Source organism: Gorilla gorilla, chromosome 2 (assembly GCF_029281585.2).
Source record: "Gorilla gorilla gorilla isolate KB3781 chromosome 2, NHGRI_mGorGor1-v2.1_pri, whole genome shotgun sequence".
NCBI lineage: Eukaryota > Metazoa > Chordata > Mammalia > Primates > Hominidae > Gorilla > Gorilla gorilla.
In genome coordinates, this window is record NC_086017.1 from 204,275,089 (window position 1) to 204,294,968 (window position 19,880).

A 19,880-nucleotide genomic window follows, 5' to 3' on the forward strand; every position below is an offset into this window, starting at 1 on the left:
AGAATTGACTTACACAATCACAAGTTGAAGCCCCACAATAGGCTGTCTGCAAGCTGAGGAGCTAGGAAGCCAGTAGTGGCTCAGTCTGAGTCCCCAGCTCTCAAAAGTAGGGAAGCCGACAGTGCAGCCTTCAGTCTGTGGCCAAAGGCTGAAGAGCCCCTGGTGAACCACTGGTGTAAGTCCAAGGGTGCAGGAATCATCCAGCATGGGAAAAAGATGAAAACTGGAAGATTCAGCAAGCCAGCTTATTACACCTTCTTCTACCTGCTTTTTCTAGCCACACAGCTGATTGGCTGGTGCCCACCCACATTGAGGGTGGGCCTCCCTCTAGTAGTCCACTGACTCAAATGCTAATCTCCTCTGGCAACACCTTCATAGATACAATACTTCGTGTACAATTGTTTCACCCAGAAACAATACTTTGCATCCTTCAATCCAATCAAGTTGGCACTTAATATTAACCATCACGTACTGAATATATAAGGAAGTCAAACAACTCAATAGCAATAATAATAATCACCATCAGATTAAAAAATGAACAAAAGACCTGAACAAACATTTCTCAAAAGAAGACATACAAATGGCTAACAGATATATGAAAAAATGCTCAGCACCACTAATCATTGGGGAAATGTAAATCAAAACCACAATGACCTTACCCCAATGACATTACCCCAATGACCTTACCCCAGTTAAAATGGCTATTATTTAAAAAAATGAGAATCCAGAGAAAGGGGAACTTTTATACACCGTTGGTGGGAATGTAAATTAGCACAGCTATTATGGAAAACAGTATGGAGGTTCTACAAAAAGTTAACAATAGAAATAATTCATGATCCAGCAGTCCCATTACATTACTTGTTGCATATCCAAAACAAACGAAATCACTATGCTGAAGAGACATCTGCACCCTAATGTTTATTGCAGCATTATTCACAATAGCCAAGATATGAAATCAACCTAAATACACATGTACAGATGAATGGATAAAGAAAATGTGACGTATATACGTACACAATGGAATACTACTCAGCCATAAAACAGATTGAAATCCTGTCACTTAGAGCAACATGGATGAACCTGAAGGATATTACATTAAGTGAAATAAGCCAGGCACAGACAAACACCACATTATCTCACTCATATATGGAATTTTAAAAAGTTGATCTCATAGAATTAGAGAGCAGAGTATTTATTACCAAAGGCTGGGGAAGGTAAAAAGGAGGAGGGGACTGGAAGAGATCGGTCAATGGGTGCAAAATCATAGTTATATTGGAGGAATAAGTTCTGGTGTTCTTGCTGTCACCACAAAGAAAAGAGAAGTGTTAAAAGTGATGAATATGTTAACTATCTTGATTTGATCTTGAAGCAATATATAAATGTACTGAAACCTCACACTGTACTCCATTAATATGCACATTATGTATCAATTATAAATACAAAATTAATAATAATTATTTGAAGGTTCCATTAACGTTTAAAACAATCTGGAGAGAATGTTCAACATTTATATTCTCAGTCTTTTAGAGACAAATCCAAATTACAAAACACTGAATTGATTTGTTCGAGAAAAAGCAGCAAATCCACAGCCAAATCATAACAAGAGAATACCTTGGTGGTCTATAGTTTAGCACTTAACTATTCAGGTTGAATAAAAGTGCATAACTTCTAGTTCCATATATCAGTAAGAAATCTAAACAATGTATAATCATATCATCTTTATTGCTTCTTAGAATTGAGGTTATAACTAGCAACATTTCTGAAAAATTTCAAAGAAGTAAAAATTACTACTTAAATTTTAGCTACTTCTTTCCTATTACTCTTCAGTTATAACTACCACTAATAGTACAACTATTACTCTTTGGAACACTATTGTACTTAGTAACATAGAGCATCTACTGTAACAATGAAACACTGTGTCCACTTTCTTTAAAAAATGTCAATTTACATCTTTTAGAAAATAGAGATATTTATCTTGGCACATAGTTGGTTGACTTTATTCATATGTCTTTTTATCTTACCTTCTCTTTGGAATACTTAGATGAAAAATTTTAATTTTTTCTACTGTTCAAAAGCAACCTAAACACAACATATGTCAGCATTTTAATGAGCTTTGCTTTAATGACTAATTCAATGTGAAACTAGTAAAAAAATTGCGTTATGAGAATAGAAATTAATTATTCAGATGCCTAAGTTAGGAGTACAATAATAGTCAACTGCAGCAAAATCCTGCTTAACCAAACTTATCTAATGGGAACTTTCAAACTTTCAATTAAGATTTCATTTTGTTTTGGTGTTTTTTTTTTTTTTTGGAGAATCAGAAGGATGTAGATGGCAAGAGGGCATATTATCAAGTGAGACAGATTAAACTGTGTCAACATTTATCTTTTGTCCTGAGAAATTCTAAGCTTTCCTTAACTAGTGGCTTTTAAAAAATCCTTTGTTTTAAGTGGACTATGAGCAAACTCATCTGTGCCATATTCTTAAATAGACACTCCTAACTTACCTGCTGCAAATCTAATAGAAAAACACATTCTTTACTTTTCTCCTCCAAATAGGGAGCTGTAACTCATTGCAAGGCTTAGCATAGACACCTAACAATTATCTGGAAATAAATGAAGAAGAAATCTATTATACTTGACAGCTAAAAAAAAAAAGTGAGAACACAATTGAGCTTCTTTGTAAAATTATCAAAACTTTCTGTAGTCGTGGAACCAACCCAAATGCCCGTCAGTGAAGGAGTGGATAAATAAACTGTAGTGTTTTATATATATATATGATGGAATACTAGTCAGCCATAAAAAGGAATGAATTAATGGCAAATGCAGAGACCTGGATGAGATTGGAGACTATTATTCTAAGTGAAGTGACTCAGGAATGGAAAACCAAACATCACATGTTCTCACCCATATGGGGGAGCTAAGCTATGAGGATGCAAAGACATAAGAATGACACACTAGACTTCGGGGACACAGGAGGAAAGGGTGGGAAGGGGTGAGGAATAAGACTACAAATAGGGGGCAGTGTATACTGCTCAGGTGATAAGTGCACCAAAATTTCACAAATCACCACTAAAGAACTTACTCATGTAACCAAATACCACTTATTCTCCAATAACCTGTGGAAAACAATTACAGAAAAATCTTTTTGTAGTCAATGACAGATTTTTGTAGTATTCCTCAATCAGGTTACTTAATTATAATTCAACTACTTCTTTAAGGAATTTGCAAAGTTTTCAATTCACACACAAACACATACATAACTAGAAACATAGGCACATAAATAGAAACATAGGCACAAATGCATATGAATATGTACATATATTACACACACTATGGAACAACTACAAGTAAATTCAGGTTAAAATACCAGAAACCAAGCAGAAGAGAGGCATAGATTAGATGTTAAAACCTGGGGTGGTGGTGGAGGTAATGACAACACTGGTCCTGATGATGATGATAGCTGTTATTTATTGGTTGCTTACTATGGCTAGTCACAACACTAGATGCTTGCTGAGTGATTCACTACATTTGAACCCTATATTCATTTAGCTCCAAGATTGTTGTATCCAGGTCAAAAGGAGGAAGTGTAATAGTGAAACTGAATATAGTTCAGGAATTTAACAGAATTGGCATTTGTGGTAGGGAAAAATCTGCTTCAAATGAACATTTCCTCTTGCAAATATTATATTACACATAGATAAGTGATAGTTGGTGATATTATTTGTCAGAAAATATAAAGAGGGACATCTGTCTATATATATATTTAGAAAAGAAACATAAAATTATACAAGTAATTTAAAAATTTTTAATGGCTTTATTGAAATATAATTCAGTCTATAAAATTGTATTTCCAGTGTACATCTCAATGGTTTCTAGGACACATACAATTATCATAACAGTCAATTTTAGAATATTTTCACCACCTTAAAATGAAATCTCTTACTCTTTGGCTATCACTCCACAATTCCCCCATCTCTTCCACTACCCCTGACCCTAAGCAACCATTAATATACTTCTGTCTCTACAGATTTCTTCATTCTGGACTTATAAATAAATGGAGTCATATAATTAGTGGTCTTTTGTAACTGATTTCTTTTAGTTAGCATAATGTTTTCAAGGTTAATCTACATTATAGCATGTACCAGTACTTCATTTCTTGTTAAGTAATTTTCCCTGTATGGATACCACTTTTGTTGATCCATTTGTTGACTGATGAACATTTGGGTTGTTTCCATCTTTTGGCTGTTATGAAAGATGCTACTATTAACATTTCTGTACAAGTTTTTGTGTGGACATACATTTTCATCTCTCTTGGATGCATACCTAGAAGTGAAATTGTTATGTTATATAGTAACTCAAGGTTTAATCATTTGAGGAACTACTAGATTCTTCTCCACAGTGGCTGTACCATTTTACATTCCCACTATGACTATATGAAAGTTCTGAGTTTTCCGCATCCTCACCAACATTTCTTGTTAGTTTTTATTCTCACCTTCCTAGTGGATGCTGATGACTAATGTCAAGTGCCTTTTCATATGCTTATTTGCCACTTGTATACATCTTTTTTGGAGAAATGCGTATCCAAATCATTTGCCCATTTTAAAATTTGGTTGTCTTTTTGTTATAAGAGTTTTTTAGTAGGAGTTCTTTATATATCCTGGATAGAAGTCCCTTATCAGATGTGTGATTTGCAAGTATTTTATCCTATTCTATGGGTTGTCTTTAACAGGATGAGAAAGTTTCCTTCTATTCCTAGTTTGCTGAGGGTTTCTTATTATTAAAAGGTGTTGGATTTTGTCAAATGCCTTTTTCTTTGCCTATTGAAATGACCATGTGAGTTTTTTTGTTCTATTGATGATTTAGTACATTAATTAATTTTTTGGTTGTTAAACCAATTTTGAATTCCTGGAATAAATCCCACTTAGTCATAGAGTATAAGTGTAATTTGTTTTGTATGTTGCCGGATTTGGTTTGCTAGTATGCCATTGAAGATTTTTGCATCCACATTCATAAGAGATATTGTTGTGTAGTTTTAATTTTCTTGTAATGCCTTTCTCTGGTTTGGGTATCGGAGTAATAGTGGCTTAAAATATTTGGAAAGTGTTCCTTCTCATTCTATTTTTTGGGAGAATTTGTGAAAAATTGGTATTAATTCTTTTTTTAATGTTTGATAGAATTCAGTAGTGAAGCCATCTGGGCCTGGGCTTTTCTCGTGGATAGTTTTAAAATTCTTGATCCAATCTCTTTACTTATTATAAGTCTATTCAGAATAACTATTTCATATTGAGTCAGTTTTAGTAGTTTGTATTTTTCTAGGACTTGGCCCATTTCATTTAAGTTGTCTAATCTGTTGGTGTACAATTGTTCACAGTATTTATTTATAATCCTTCCTATTTTTATAAGGTCAGTGATAATGTCCTCTCTTTCATTTCTGATTCTAGTAATCTGAGTCTTTTCTCTTTTTTATTTTTTAGTCTAACTAGTAAAAGTTTGTCAATTTTGTAGATCTTTTCTAAGAACCAGCTTTTGGGTTCTTTTTGATTTTATGTATTTTTTTCTATTTCTATGTAATTAATTTCTACTCGAATTCTTATTATTTTCTTCATTCTGCTTGTTTTAGGTTTAGTCTGCTTTTACTTTTTCAGTGTCTTAAGGTGCAAAATTAGGCTATTGATTTATTTCTTTTTTTCTTAATACAGGCTTTTATTGTAATAAATTTCTGTCTAAGCATCGCTTTAGGTGCATCCTATAAGCTTTCTTATGTTATATCTTCATTTTCATACATCTCAAGGTATCTTCTGTTTCTCTTTAATTTCTTCTTTGTCCTATTGATTATTTAGGAGTGTGTTCAATTTCCACATATTTGTGAGTTTCCCCAAATTTTCCATTATTGACATCTAATTGTATTTTATTGTGGTAAGAGAACATGTTTTGCATTATTTACATTCTTTCAAATTTACTGAAACTTTGTTTCATGGTTTTACTATGATTGATCTTTGAGAAAAATCAATGTGCACTTGAGAAAAATGAATATTGTGTTGTTTTGTAAAATATTCTGTAGATGTCTTCTAGGTATAGTTATAGTTTTTTTCTATTTCCTTGTTAACCTTATGTCTACTTTTACCCATTATTGAAAGGGGGGTGTTGATGTCTCCAACTCTTATTGTTGAACTTTCTCCTTTTCCCTTCATTTCTGTCAGTTTTTTTCATGTATTTTTGTGATCTGTTATTAGCTGCATACATATTTATAATTGTTATATTTTAGTCCTGAATTGATCCTTTTATCATTATCAAATGTCCCTCTTTAGTAATTTTTGTAATCTAAAATGTATTTTGTCTGACATTAATATAGCCACTCAAGCTTTCTTGAGATTGCTGTTTGCATAATATATCTTTTCCCTTTCTTTCACTTTTAATCTTCTTGTGTCTTTGAATCCAAAGTGTGTCTTATGTAGATGACATATAGTCATCTACTAGATATGACTAGTGTATCTTATGTAGATGACATATAGACACACTCATCTACTATATGTGATCTAAATAAGACAGGCTTTGGATTATGCTTTTTATCTAGTCTGAAAATAACTACCTTTTAATTGGTTATTTATCCATTCACATTTTATTTTTTATATATTTAGATATGTCTGCCATTTTACTTTTTGTTTTCCATGTCTTTTGTCTTTTTTATTACTCTATTCCTCCCTTACTGCTTTCTTTTGCACTGAGTGAATGTTTTCTAATGTAGCATTTTAATTCCATTATTTTTTCCATCATATATTTTGAGGTTTGTTTTTTTTTAAGTGGTTGCTCTAAGGTTTACTACATGAATCTTAACTTATTGGAATTAGCTTCAGATTTATACTAGCTTAATTCTAGTAATGTAAAGAAATGTTACTTCTGTTAGCTCTCTATTCCCTTTTCCTCCTTGTTTGTGGTATTGTCATACATATCTATTAATGTTAAAAACCCGACAATATATTATTATAATTTTAATTTACTGTTTATCATTATTTCCTTAGGCAATATGGTTTTGCTCCCATTCATCTTCTTTGTTCTCTGATTGGCAAATATATTACATGCATTACATTTCTATATGCTTGTTATAGTCTCCACAATACATTAGATACATACTATTATTATTATTTTTTATTTTTTGAGAGGGAGTCTTGCTCTGTCATCCAGGCTGGAGTGCAGTGGCAAAATCTTGGCTCACTGCTACCTCTGCCTCCCAGGTCCAAGTGATTCTCCTGTCTCAGCCTCCTGAGTACCTGGGACTACAGGCATGTGCCACCACATCTGCTTAATTTTTTCTATTTTTAGTGGAGTCAGGGTTTTACCATATTGGCCAGGATGGTCTTGAACTCCTGACCTCAGGTGATCTGCCCACCTCGGCCTCCCAAAGTGCTAGGATTACAGGTGTGAGCCACGGCACCCAGCTGATACAGATTATTTTATACAGTTGCTTTTTAAATCTATTAGCAGAAGAAAGAAGAAAAATATGCATTTATAGTTTCTTTTATAATTTCTTAATTTCATTTACTAGTACTTTGTTCTGCCAGATAAAATCTACTGTTGAGCCCATCTAGTTATTTTTATTGCAATTATTGAACTTTTCAACCTCAGAATTTTCATTTGGTTATTTCTAGTAACTTGTATGTCTTTAGTGGTATTCTCTATTTGATATATTGTCATCATGCCTTCCTTTACTTCTTTAATTATGCTTCCCCTTAGTTCTGTCAATGTATTCGTGATAACTACCTTAAAATCATTTTCTATTAGTCTGACATTGAAACTGCCTTTGCAAAAATCATAACTGAGAAAATTATGACAGTGAACAATATCAGACCTAGCTGACCTCATCTTGCTTCTAACCTCTAAACTGTCCTTGTCCATTCCTGGGCATAGGCCAAACTAATTTTGGAAAGGAATTTAGTGTATAGTTTATATAATAGCTCTTCCCAAAAGGCTAAACTGTTCTAGCAAAACAAATGAAAGGCCACCAGCCACCAAGTCAAGATGAGAGGAGCTGGAATTTTAAATATTACCAGCTATAATTCCAGAGGTCATGAGATTTGTAGCTTCCCCAGTTCCTCTTCAAGGTAACATCACTATTGTGAACCTAAGATCGGCCTTTGGAGATGTCTTTTCAGGTTTTTGCATTTCTAACATCCAGATAGCCCCCCCTGGACCTGCCAGCCTGTTCTATGGCCCCCACCCAGGAACTAACTCAGTAGAAGAGAACAGCTTCGACTCCCTATGAGTTCATCCCTGAGCCAAGCAGTCCGCACTCCTGATTCACTGGCCCCCTACCCACCATATTATCCTTAAAAACTCTGATCCCCGAGTTTTCGGGGAGACTGATTTGAGTAATAATAAAACTCTAGTCTCCTGCACAGCCGGCTCTGAGTGAATTACTCTTTCTCTATTGCAATTCCCCTGTCTTGATAAATCAACTCTGTCTAGGCAGAGGGCAAGGTGAACCCCTTGGGCAGTTACAACATCTGGTCACTCTGAAAGGCAGTTTGTCTTGTCTTCTTTTATTTAGGTGTATCATAGTTTTCTGTTTCTTTTCATGCCTTGTAATTTTTTATTAGAAACTGGACACTTTAGATAATATATTGTAGCAATTCTGGGCACTGCCAGGCCTCTGGGGCTTATAATTATTATTTATTTGTTTATCTGTTGAGTGACTCCCTAGGTTTAGTTAAATCTAGCCTGTCAGCTCCATAGTGTTCAGCCTCTGATATTTGTGCTCAGGGAGATGGAACTTGGTCTATGTTCACAGTCGCCCTCGGGTAACAGTGGCACTTGCAGGACTCCTCTACTCTTTTCCTGACCATATCCAGCTGTTAATCTCTACTGACTTTCTCAGCAGTTACTTGCCCATTGAGAGTTCTATTGTTTTCAACAATGCCCTGAGGATAAATTCTTCTTCAAACCAGTCTAATCAACTTTCAGTTCCCTTGACAGAACAGTTTCTGAGGTAAAAGTTTGATATTTGTCCTAATCCTAGAAGCGTTCCTCCCAGCTGCCCTATTCCCTGGCTCTTTCCTGCAAAGTAGCTGGCTTACAGTCTAGGCTGTATCTCCATTAGACCCATGGATCTCCTCCCAACTTTCTATTACTCCAACCTCTACTATCTGCGGAGTGGCCTTAGGTTTAAACTTCTCCACGTATCATTGCATCTAAAGTCAGTTTGGGGGAAGAGATTAGGCATGATCTGTCATATGGCTGGCTTCTTCTCCCAGGCAAAACCTCTGAGCCAGGGCTCTGGAAATGGAGGTGGAGACAATGGCAAGCTCTTTTCCGAGTGACACTCCACTCTAGAAGCTGACAGCTAAGTGGAAGGGGAAGAGATTCAATACTCTGGGGTCCTCTAGGCTTGTCACTTTTAGTGTGAAACTAGCACCTCACTAGCAGAGAGCTTTTAGGGGGCTGCAGTATTTTAAGCATATCACACTCAAGGTAGAGTCTCAGATCCATGAGTGGAAATTGGGTGGAGAAACGGAGCCTCCACACAATCACACCAACTTGGGACTTAAGCTCAGCAATGGGCAGCTGAAGACAGAATGAGAAATTCCTGCTTCTCCCTGGAAGAAGCTCTCCAGCTGGGAGCTAAAGGGAGAGTGGGCCCTGTATTCTTGGTTGCAGAAATCTCCACCCGGCTGAGCTTGGAGGGGAAAGGAAAAAAGGAGTCTTTGTTCAGCTACCACAGACTCTCATCTTTCTTACTAAATGTTCATAGATGTTTCTTCATTTGCTATTTACCCTTCGACCATTTCCAGAGAGGCTTCAAAAGTTTGTTTTGTTTTTTAAAAAATAATTTTTGCAAGTTTTACTGGAAAACAGGTCACCGGAGCTTCTCATACTACTGTGCCAGAAATCAGTCTCCTCAAAGCATGTTTTAATGGATATACTTCACAGTGTTCTGAAACAAAAGTCGGAGATACCTCAGAAATGGACTTGAGTTTTATAATTTCATAATTTATCCTAGACCCAGGAAAATTCCAGTTTGACTATTGGCCAGCAGTAATCCATTTACATAACTAGGCTCAACGTGGGCAATTTGCATAATTTACAACAATAGAATAGAGGATACTTGTAATCTAAGGAAGGACAAACCTCCTACTGAGACAGTCAAGTAAAAAGGGGTCGCTGAAGAATCTCTGACTGGCATGCACACTGGGAAGATGGAGTGGAGCCTCCGGAAGTTTGTGCTGTTTGCAGGGTCGAGGAGCCTGGCCTCTCCTGTTCCTGTATGGCAACCTGGGATTCAATCTGTGAGGTGAGAAACCTGCTAGCAGGACTCTATCTCACTTTGCTGATGGTTCCTGCTTCCCTTTTTTTTCCACCCAATAAACGCAGCCCTACTCACCCTACAATGTGTCTACGTGCCTAAATTATCCTGGTTGTGTGACAAGAACCTGGGTTTTTTCTACAACACTACCATGTGAGTACAGAAGATGAAAAGGGCTGTCTTTCTTTCTCTTTGTGGAATACAAATCCAGTTAGTTCTTGACTGGTTATTTTAATTTGGTCTAGAAAAAGAAATGAGCCTCCAGATTTTATTGTAATCAATAAATTCAGCCTTTTTCTCACTAAAATTTTTCTTCTCAGTTTTATTAAAAAGTAAGCAAAGTGAACAGGATTAATTTTGCAACTTCCCTGTAGTTGAAATGCTAATCCACAGTGAAATGTCTATGAAACAGAAGCCAAACCAGGTAATCTTCATATCAATTAGGATTAGTTGTAGTTGCATATAAGAGGAAAACCAAAATAGCATTTACTTAAACCCTCAGGATTTATTCTTCTAGCATAAAAGAAGGTAAAGTGGGTAGCAGTGCTGACCTGAATGCTCCAAAAAAATAATTAGGAACTCAGGCTTTTTGTCTCTCTGCATAAGGTTGCTTCACGGTCCAATACAACTACCAGAGCTCTGCCTTCATGTTTGTATGTCACGTAAAAGAAATGAAGAAGCAGGAGGAAAGCAGGATGTCCCTCTCAGCTGCATCAACTCCCTTTTCTGTAAATACTGATACAGACAGGAGACAGGGACATACGGGTAGAAGAGGGCAGTTCCCCGGCAAAGGCCCCACCCGCAAGCCTGGATACCTGCAGCCCTAAATAAGAACAGGTATTTCTGTTTTCATGCCCCAAAAGTTGCCTTTTGGCCTGCCACACCCCCTATCCTGCTCCCATATAAACCCCAAACCCCAAACTCCAGAGCAGACCAACAGATCAGCAGACCAGCAGACCAGTGATGGCAGAATAATGTGGCAGAGAAAGAGAGAAGAGGAGGAATGTCTGGACACCAAGGGGAGTTCAGCTGGGGGCGGCTGGAGAAGAGTCCAGCTGCTGGGTGTCCTGACTCCAGGGAAAGATCACCTTCCTACTCCATCCCTGCTGCTGGCTCTCCAACCATCTCGCTGAGAGCGACCTCCACCACTCAATAAAACCTTGCACTCATCCTTTGAGCCTGTGTGTGATCCGATTCTTCTGGGACACTGGGCAAGAGCTTAGGACACAGAAGGCTGTCACACTGGCCCTTTGCCCTTACGATAAGGCAGAGGGTCCATTGAGCTGATTAACACTCAAGCCATCTGCAGATGGCAAAGCTGAAAGAGCTTTGTAACACTGGGGTTGCAGCACCCTGCCCTAGACACTACCCCAGGGCCGAGAGCCCAAAGCACTTATCCCGGCCTCTGCACCTGCCCATCTGCATACTCCTTCTAGGTGTCTGAGCTGTGGGATGACACGAACAGGTGAGCCACACCCCTGGTGCGTCCTGTGAGAGGAAATCAGGGAACTCTCCCATTTCAATACCACAAGATTATTCTATGGTCATGCTTCCATTTTCATCTTATTGCTTGAAACATAGTCACATAATCAAACATAACATTACAGGAGGTTGGTAAACGTAAGTTTCAGATGTGCACATTGCCAGTTCAAGTAAAAGTGGAGAAAGAAGTAGAGAAAGCCTTTTGCTTGGGCAATTACCCATTATAAAAACAATGTGAAAAATAATCATCCACACCCCTGCTTCCTCCCACCTCAATCTATTGAAGTTGAGTGTACAGAGAAACCATGCAGAGTAAAATGTATACCTGACACTTTTAACCCAAATATCTCTCTCAACAATCCTAAGAGAAATTTTAGCTGTTAGTGGACCTCACAAAGGCAGGGACCTGACTGGAGAGTTAGGCATCCAGGTTGTGGAGTCAGGCTCTGCACACTTAAGCATTGTGACTTCATTTTTCTCAACTGTAAAATACAGCTATCAAGAGAACCTTCCTCAAAGGATTGGTGTGGGTTAAGAGAATGCAGGACAATTGTTAACGATTGTGCCTAGTATATAGTGACCATTCTGTAGGAGTTAGCTGTTATTATTACTCTCTACAGCAGCTTTCCTTGTTATAAAAGACTTTTAAACACTTCAACCAAAATAGATTTATCATTCTATTCTAAGCAGAATAAGACCGTATGTCCTTTTGTATGTCTAATAACATAGAGCGACACCATTGCTCTAAGGATATAACCAGGATTGTCCATGCAGGTTAGTGAGTCACCTCTCTGATAGGTGCACAGATATTTGTAGACATGGCTTTTATTTGCCTTGTAGTCAATGCCCAGGTCCCATGTAGCTAAACTGAGTCTGGACATGTGGCCTCACAAATAAATGCTACCAATGGTGACAACTGGTCAATGTGCTTTGAATAGGCACAGTGTAGGAAAGGTTCCAGGTTACTGGTGGTAAGGTTGGTCTTTCACTTGCATTGTAAAATGTGTCTCAGGCATTGTACTCAACTTGATATTGCTGAATAAATAAGTGCCTGTATTTCAGGCATTGTATTTAATTTGACCTTCCTGAGGAAAACAGACAATGCAGGGTTAAGATATAAACAATACTATATTATAACCCTCTGTCCCTCTGGTGAATTTTCTATTTCATAAAGTGATTTCAGGTTCTTTATATCCTCTGAATTTCGTAAGAATCCAGTAAGGTCAGCAGAGCAGGAGAAAGGATTGTTTTCCATATTTTGCACATGAGGAAACAGACTCAGTTCCTATAGGAAGTCATATGAATTTCAACCACAGAGCCAAGACTAGAATTCAGGCCTTCTGACTACAAGCTGGTTTCTATTCAGCTCCACCAGAAAGCAAATCAGCAGGGAGGCTGCTGAATAGCTTCTGAGTTATCAGAAAGCTGCATTTGCTAGCAGCTTCTGGAACAGCAGTGACGACAACAGGTAAGGCAGGGCAGCTGTTTTTATAAGGTTATAATTTTGTATTAGGAGCTTCCATAGATCGTCCTTCATTTACTCTCAAGGAGTCACTGGGATGTACCTTACTTTCATTTATATCTGAGGTCTTGCAGGGATGCAGTATCAGAGTAGTGAGAACTCCCACTTGTGATTAGCAAAATGACTCCCTGGTGAGTACAATAATATAAAGGGGGATAGAAAATGAAAGAGAGGCGAGCTTGTTCATTTTTTCATTCCTCTGTGACTGCATACACCTGCAGTTCTGAGTTAGGTATTATCAACAGAAATGTGAATAATATCCAGGCTTGATACTGAGGAGTTTACAGTCTACTGCAGGAAAGAGAAAAGCATCTACGATAAACATTATCTTAGAAAGTTCTGAAAGAAACACAATCAGAAAAAAGAAGGGGGAAATGCTGCTTCATTTTTGGAGTGGTTCGAACTAGGCCTTGAAATCTAGGAGCATTTACCATTGAAACAGGAGGCATAAGGGCATAATGGACATGGAGACAAGATGCCATCTGTCATGCTCAGGGAATTTTAAGTAGTTCAATGTGGCTAGAACATATGGTATAGGGACTGGGGCTGGTTGAGTCAGACAGGGAGGTGGAGACGGGAGATGAAGCCTGCAAGGTATAATGGGTACCTGATATCCACATCAAAACGAAGGGCTGAGAAATTTACACTTCATCTTACAGGTGCTAGAGAAGGGTTTAATCAGAGGAGTGACATGATCAGATCAGTGCTAGAAACTTCCGGTGGTCCGGTGGAGGTTGAAATGGGGTGGGCAGGGAAAGTAACTCAGCAGGAAAATGAACACTTTGCTGGTAGTGGAGCTTTTTTCTTTTTCTTTTTTACAGTTCCTTTCCCTTAAACTTGCTTCTCTTCTTTTATGCATTTTTTCAGTAGTTTTCAGGCACTCTGGAGTTATTAGTACTATTTCCAACTAGCCCAGGAGTTACCTCAAATGGCCAACCTGTATATTCATGAGACACCATGTTAATTCCACTAGACGGTCATTAAAAGAGATCCGAAGAGTCCTGGGGCACGCTGCAAAGTCCCTCACGCAAACACGGAGAGGCTGCTGTGCTGCAGCCATGCCATGGAGCCACAGCACGTCCAGGCATGTCTTTGCCTTTAGGTCCATCACAGGCCAATTTGCCTCAGACAACCTCACTGTGCTTTATATACAAAATTCCAGGCTCTGTCTTCTAAGCTTCCAAGTGTTAGCTGGATTAGACAGATACTGAGAATCAGTAGCTCTAGGATTCTTGACATTTCTTATAGCAATAAGCCACCGGGAATGGCATCACTCTTCAAAGTTTAACATTAAGAAGCTGAGCTTGGGGAAGCCCTAGGAAGAGTAAAGATTAGTTATCTGCTTAAAAAAAAAAAAAAAAAAAAAAAAGAGGACGGAGGCTGTTCTAGTCAGCTTAGAGGGCACTGGTTCAACTGGCTCTATGGTCCTAATGGAATCAATGTTCAGGCAGAGAAAAAAGGTCACCTGGTTTCTCTCTCTTTTTTTTTTTATAGTCTGAGCAAGAGAATAATGGGAAGGTGTGATCCACTTTATATGAGGCAATGTCTTTTATATCTTTTGAAATACATATCACGCTACAATTTCTTATGAACAGGTTTGCAATTCTTTTTTACTTAGAAATGAAATATTTGTTCCCCCTATATCCTTAAATCTACTTTGTCAAAGATTTATTTCCACCATATTCTTCCACGTTTCTTGGAATGATCACATTTCGACTTGGGTAGAAACAATAATAGCTAACACTTACATAGCATTTTCCAGGCATTGTTCTAAGTATTTATTATTTATTAAGTTGTTTAATCCTCACGCTAACCTAAAGAGGTAGGTCTTCATAGGAGGTGATGGGAAAATAGGAGAATAAAGAGGTTAAGTAATCTGCCAACATCACACTTCTACACATTGCAAGGCTGGAATATAAAACCAGGCAGTCAGTCCTGCTTACCTCTTAGGGAACATCCCAGCCAAGAGTTCGTCCATGGCAAGTACAATAATTTGGTTGAAAATCAAATTATCTCAAGGGCAATGTGTTCACTTTTCATGGTCAAGCTCTTCTTCTTTTTTGATAATTTAACAGAAAGAACTGGAAGCCATTTTCTAATGGATTGGAGAACCTGCCAATTCAATACTATGATGCATTATATGTGAACTTGGGGCAACAGGCCTGTGTCCCTATCCCAGATGCTGCATTTGACAAAGGCTTTCACAGCCAGTGGTGATTTTAATGAATCCTATCTCACCTGTTTCTCATTCATGCTTTTTTGCAAAAGATATCTGAGTGACTAAGTATTCAAATGTAATTCATTTTAAAATGGCTGCCTCATATGTCATCATGTCATTATAAAATGTGAAAAGCTGTCTTTTCACTTTAAATAGTCACAGGAGAAAACAGTAGCATTACAAAATATCTGTGTGATCACACAATGCAGAGCTTACACGACAGTTGGGTAGGGCAAGCATTTATGTCTTAAGGTCCAAGCTTTCACACCCTCTGATTCTAGGACTCTGGGATTCTGAGTCATTATTTTCTTTTGGGCCAGAAAATTGGAATCATGGGACACAAAATATTTGAAATTACAAGGTAAAGAGGGTCTCTTCACTTCCTCTCTCTCTACCCTGGAGTCCTGTACAGGTTGCTTTCTTGCCTAGTGACCCACATATCAGGCCTGAAATACATGCCTTCACTCATGCTTGATGTATTAGGCTATGGATAGCTCATGGAAGACATGAAGAAGGGAGCTTATTTGGACATCTAAATCCTAGTGTCTTTTCTAGACTCCCTTAGAACTTGGAGGACACTGTCGTGGGCTACACCATCAACCTGCCAAAAATCAAGCTTTTGTGAATTATTCAAAAGGAAAAGTAAATTGCTAGGTAACACTCTAAGTGTCTGATTTACAAATGTTACATAAAAACCAAGTCTTGGCACTTTTGCAAAGCATAAATTGGGATATAAAATCAAGTATGACAGTACTCCCTCTGGCCTGCTCTCACTCCCAACCCCACTCCCACCCACACACCTGCACTGGTCTCTCAGCCAACCTTCTCTCAGCTTCTCTCCATCTGTCCCAATCTGAAGTATGCATAGCTTTGGCCATTTTTCCTCATTTGCCTTCTATCTGATATACCCTTCTATCAACCTTCCCTAATTATAAAATTATATACATAATTTTTCCACATAATTATTTGAAAATGTTTTCCTTTAACAAAATAGTAATTAAATTGGAATGATAAGTCATATAAATGGTTACATATTCAGGATATAAAGGGTGGAAAAAAATAGGGGCAATCCACAGTGAAAACACTCAGTTGAGTGCTTTTAAATCTCATGGTTTACCAAATCTCTGATCAGCCATGTGATACGCATAAGGTGTCCTAATCATGGCATTTTATTGGGATGGTGCTGTTATTAATCATACTATTTTATCTTGTCTGTCTCCTTTGCTAAAGTTTAGAAAAATCAAATACTTTCCTAACCTCTCTTGCAAATAAAGGTAGCCCTTGACCCAGGTCTTTAAAGAATAAATTTTTTGTTTTTAATTGACACATACTAATTGTACATATTTATGAGAGAAAGTGTAATGTATCAATATAGTTATACATTGTGTAATAATCAAATCAGGGAACTTATGATTTCTTTGTGATGAGAACATTCAAAATCCTCTTTTCTAGCCATTTAAAAATATATACATTTTAAATATAACTACAATATTGTTAACCATAGTTGCCCTACTGTACAATAGAACAGAAGAGCTTCTTCCTCCTCTCCACCCATATGACCTAGTTCTAATCAAGAAAATGTAAAGGGAAATCTGATAGAAGATTCTCAGGGAGGTATTTGTCTCCCTGTTAAAAGTACTGGAGGAAAAGGCTTTTTTTTCGGTAGGCTCCAGATGTTCCAGTGGATAACCTCAAGGAGCAAGGCGCCAGGGAGTGACTGCCCTCAGTGTACCTTCTGGCAGCAGGAGCAGAAGCGAGTTTGTCCACATCCTGCATTCATGATAAACAGTTTGCTGTTTGATCATATAGCCTCCAGTGGAATGCTGAGTTGGTCACGACCCTCAGGCTTTCAGCTCCCAACACCACTGCTTCCTATTTCTGAAGGTGGTTGTATGGTGGAGCTGCAGCAGCCACCCGGAAGCAAGGAGAAGAAGGTCAAGGGACACTGACAGAAGCACTTGATATCCTCCAGGTGTTGAAGTATTCATTCAACAACTAGTTATTGGATGCTTATTACATTCCACGCACTGCACTAGTGCTAGGAATTCAAATGTAAAAACAATGCCCCTGTTTTCAGGGAGCTTACATTTTAATAGGGCGCAAGACAGCCAATAATAAATATATATCAGGTAGAGTTTAGAGCTATTGTTAAAACAATGAAGCAGGGTAAGGGAGCTGAAAAGTGATGGGGTGATATTTTATATAGGTTTATAAAGGAATATCTAACTGATAAAATCACATTTGAGAGACATAAAGAAAATGAGAGAGTAAATCATGCAGATATTGGAGAGGGGAGCAGAATGCTCCAGGAAGAGGATACAGCATATGCAAAGACCTTGAAGGAAGGCACGACTCAGCATATTCAAGAAGTAGCAAGAAGACCAGAGTGGCAAGTACTGAGTGAACAACAGGGAAAATGAAGGGAATGAGATTAGAGAGTTCACCAAGGTTCAGATCTTCCAGAGGCCTGGAATCTATAGTAATGATTTTAGATTTTATTTTGAAAGACATAAGAAATTATTGGAAGATTTTGAGCAGGGGAGCAACATGCTATACATTTTTTTTTTTTTTTTTTTTTGAGATGGGATTAGGCTCCTGTTGCCCAGGCTGGAGTGGAATGGCACAATCTTGGCTCACTGCAACCTCTGCCTCCCAGGTTGAAGCTATTGTCCTGCCTCAGTCTCCCAAGTAGTGGGGATTACAGACGAGTGCCACCATGCCTGGCTAATTTTTGTATTTAGTAGAGACAGGGTTTCACCATGTTGGTTAGGCTGGTCTCGAACTCCTGACCTCAGGTGATCCACCCACCTTGGCCTTCCGAAGTGCTGGGATTACAGGTGTGAGCCACAGTGCCCAGCCCATGCTATAAAATTTTAACAGAACCTTTCTGGCTGCTGGATATAGAAAATGTTAAATGAGAACAAGGAAGAAAACAGATAAGCTAGAAAAATGTTACTAAAAGAAGAATTTCTGGACACAAGTGGAAGTGATGGAGGTAGGGAGAAAGGCTGGATTCTAGATATATTTTAAAGGTTAAACCAACAAGTTTTTCTGAGGGATTTGATGCAAAGTATCAATCCAGCAAGGGCCTATCTTCAGACTTCTTAATATATGAGAAAAATAAACCTCTGTTGTTTAAGCCACTATTATTAATGTGGTCTTCTCTTACTTGCAGCTGAAAGTATTCCTAATATAACTGGAAGCAAACTATTATTTCTTTTTTTTTTTTTTCCCCCAGTCTTATGAGTTCAAACTAAATCACCAGTCTTGGATCATTACAAACTCTTGCACGAGGGTTTATTTACATAATTTACTTAATTATTAAACTCCATTAAAAATACATTAGAATAAACAAATATTGAGGCCCAGAGAGCTCAAAAACAAACAAACAAACAAACAACAACAACAACAAAACAAGTTTGATTTGCTTACTTGGATTTTGCCGGAGAATTGCATGGGAGAAAAGAAGAGAAACCTGGTCCACAAAAAGAAGATAACTTAAAGCACTTCTTTTAGGTGAAAACAATCAGTGTGAACTAATCTCATTGTTTCTGGTGAAAAGTATGGCAAGTCAGTTGCAAGACTGAGAAAGTCTGGCATATACTAAATGATTTTTAAAAAGAGACCCCTTTTGAACGCTCTGGATAATAGCAGTGCTGTCCAGTAGAAATATAATGCTAGCCACATATATATTTTAAAATATTTTAGTAAGCGTATTAAAACAATTTTTAAAACAGCTGAAATTAGCATTTACTATTCAAATCAATATATTCAAATATTATTTCACGTGAGCCCCTAAGTGTTCAGTAATCACATGTGGCTAATGGCTAAATGGCTATCCTATTGAACAGTCCATCTTCAGAAGACCAAACACACAAAAAAACTTTAAAGGAAAACTGTGGGGATAAAACATGAAGTACGTTTAAGAACTCAATAATTTTACCTCTGTTTCAACCCAAACACAGACCATTTATTAAAGTTTAGAATAAGATTTGAGAAAGAATCCAGGACTTGGCAATGGAAGAGAATGTGGGCATAATAATACTCATTGAGATTGATGTAAGGATTAAATGAGATGAGATGTATGTTTTAATAAAAGAATGCCGTATGAATATGCCGTTATGAAATAGCATTACTTCTTTATTTTATTAGAGTATCAGTCTGTGGTTAAATAAACACGACAGATACGCGTAGGCGATTCTTTCCCCCAAATATCATCATGCTCTTTGCTTTCAAAATCATTATACATTACGAAACACTGATAAGAAACATATTTAAATACCCAGGAATAATCAGTTTGGAAAAAACTGGGGGCATTCTCTCCTAACATTCAAGAAATATCTTTCTTTGCACACATGG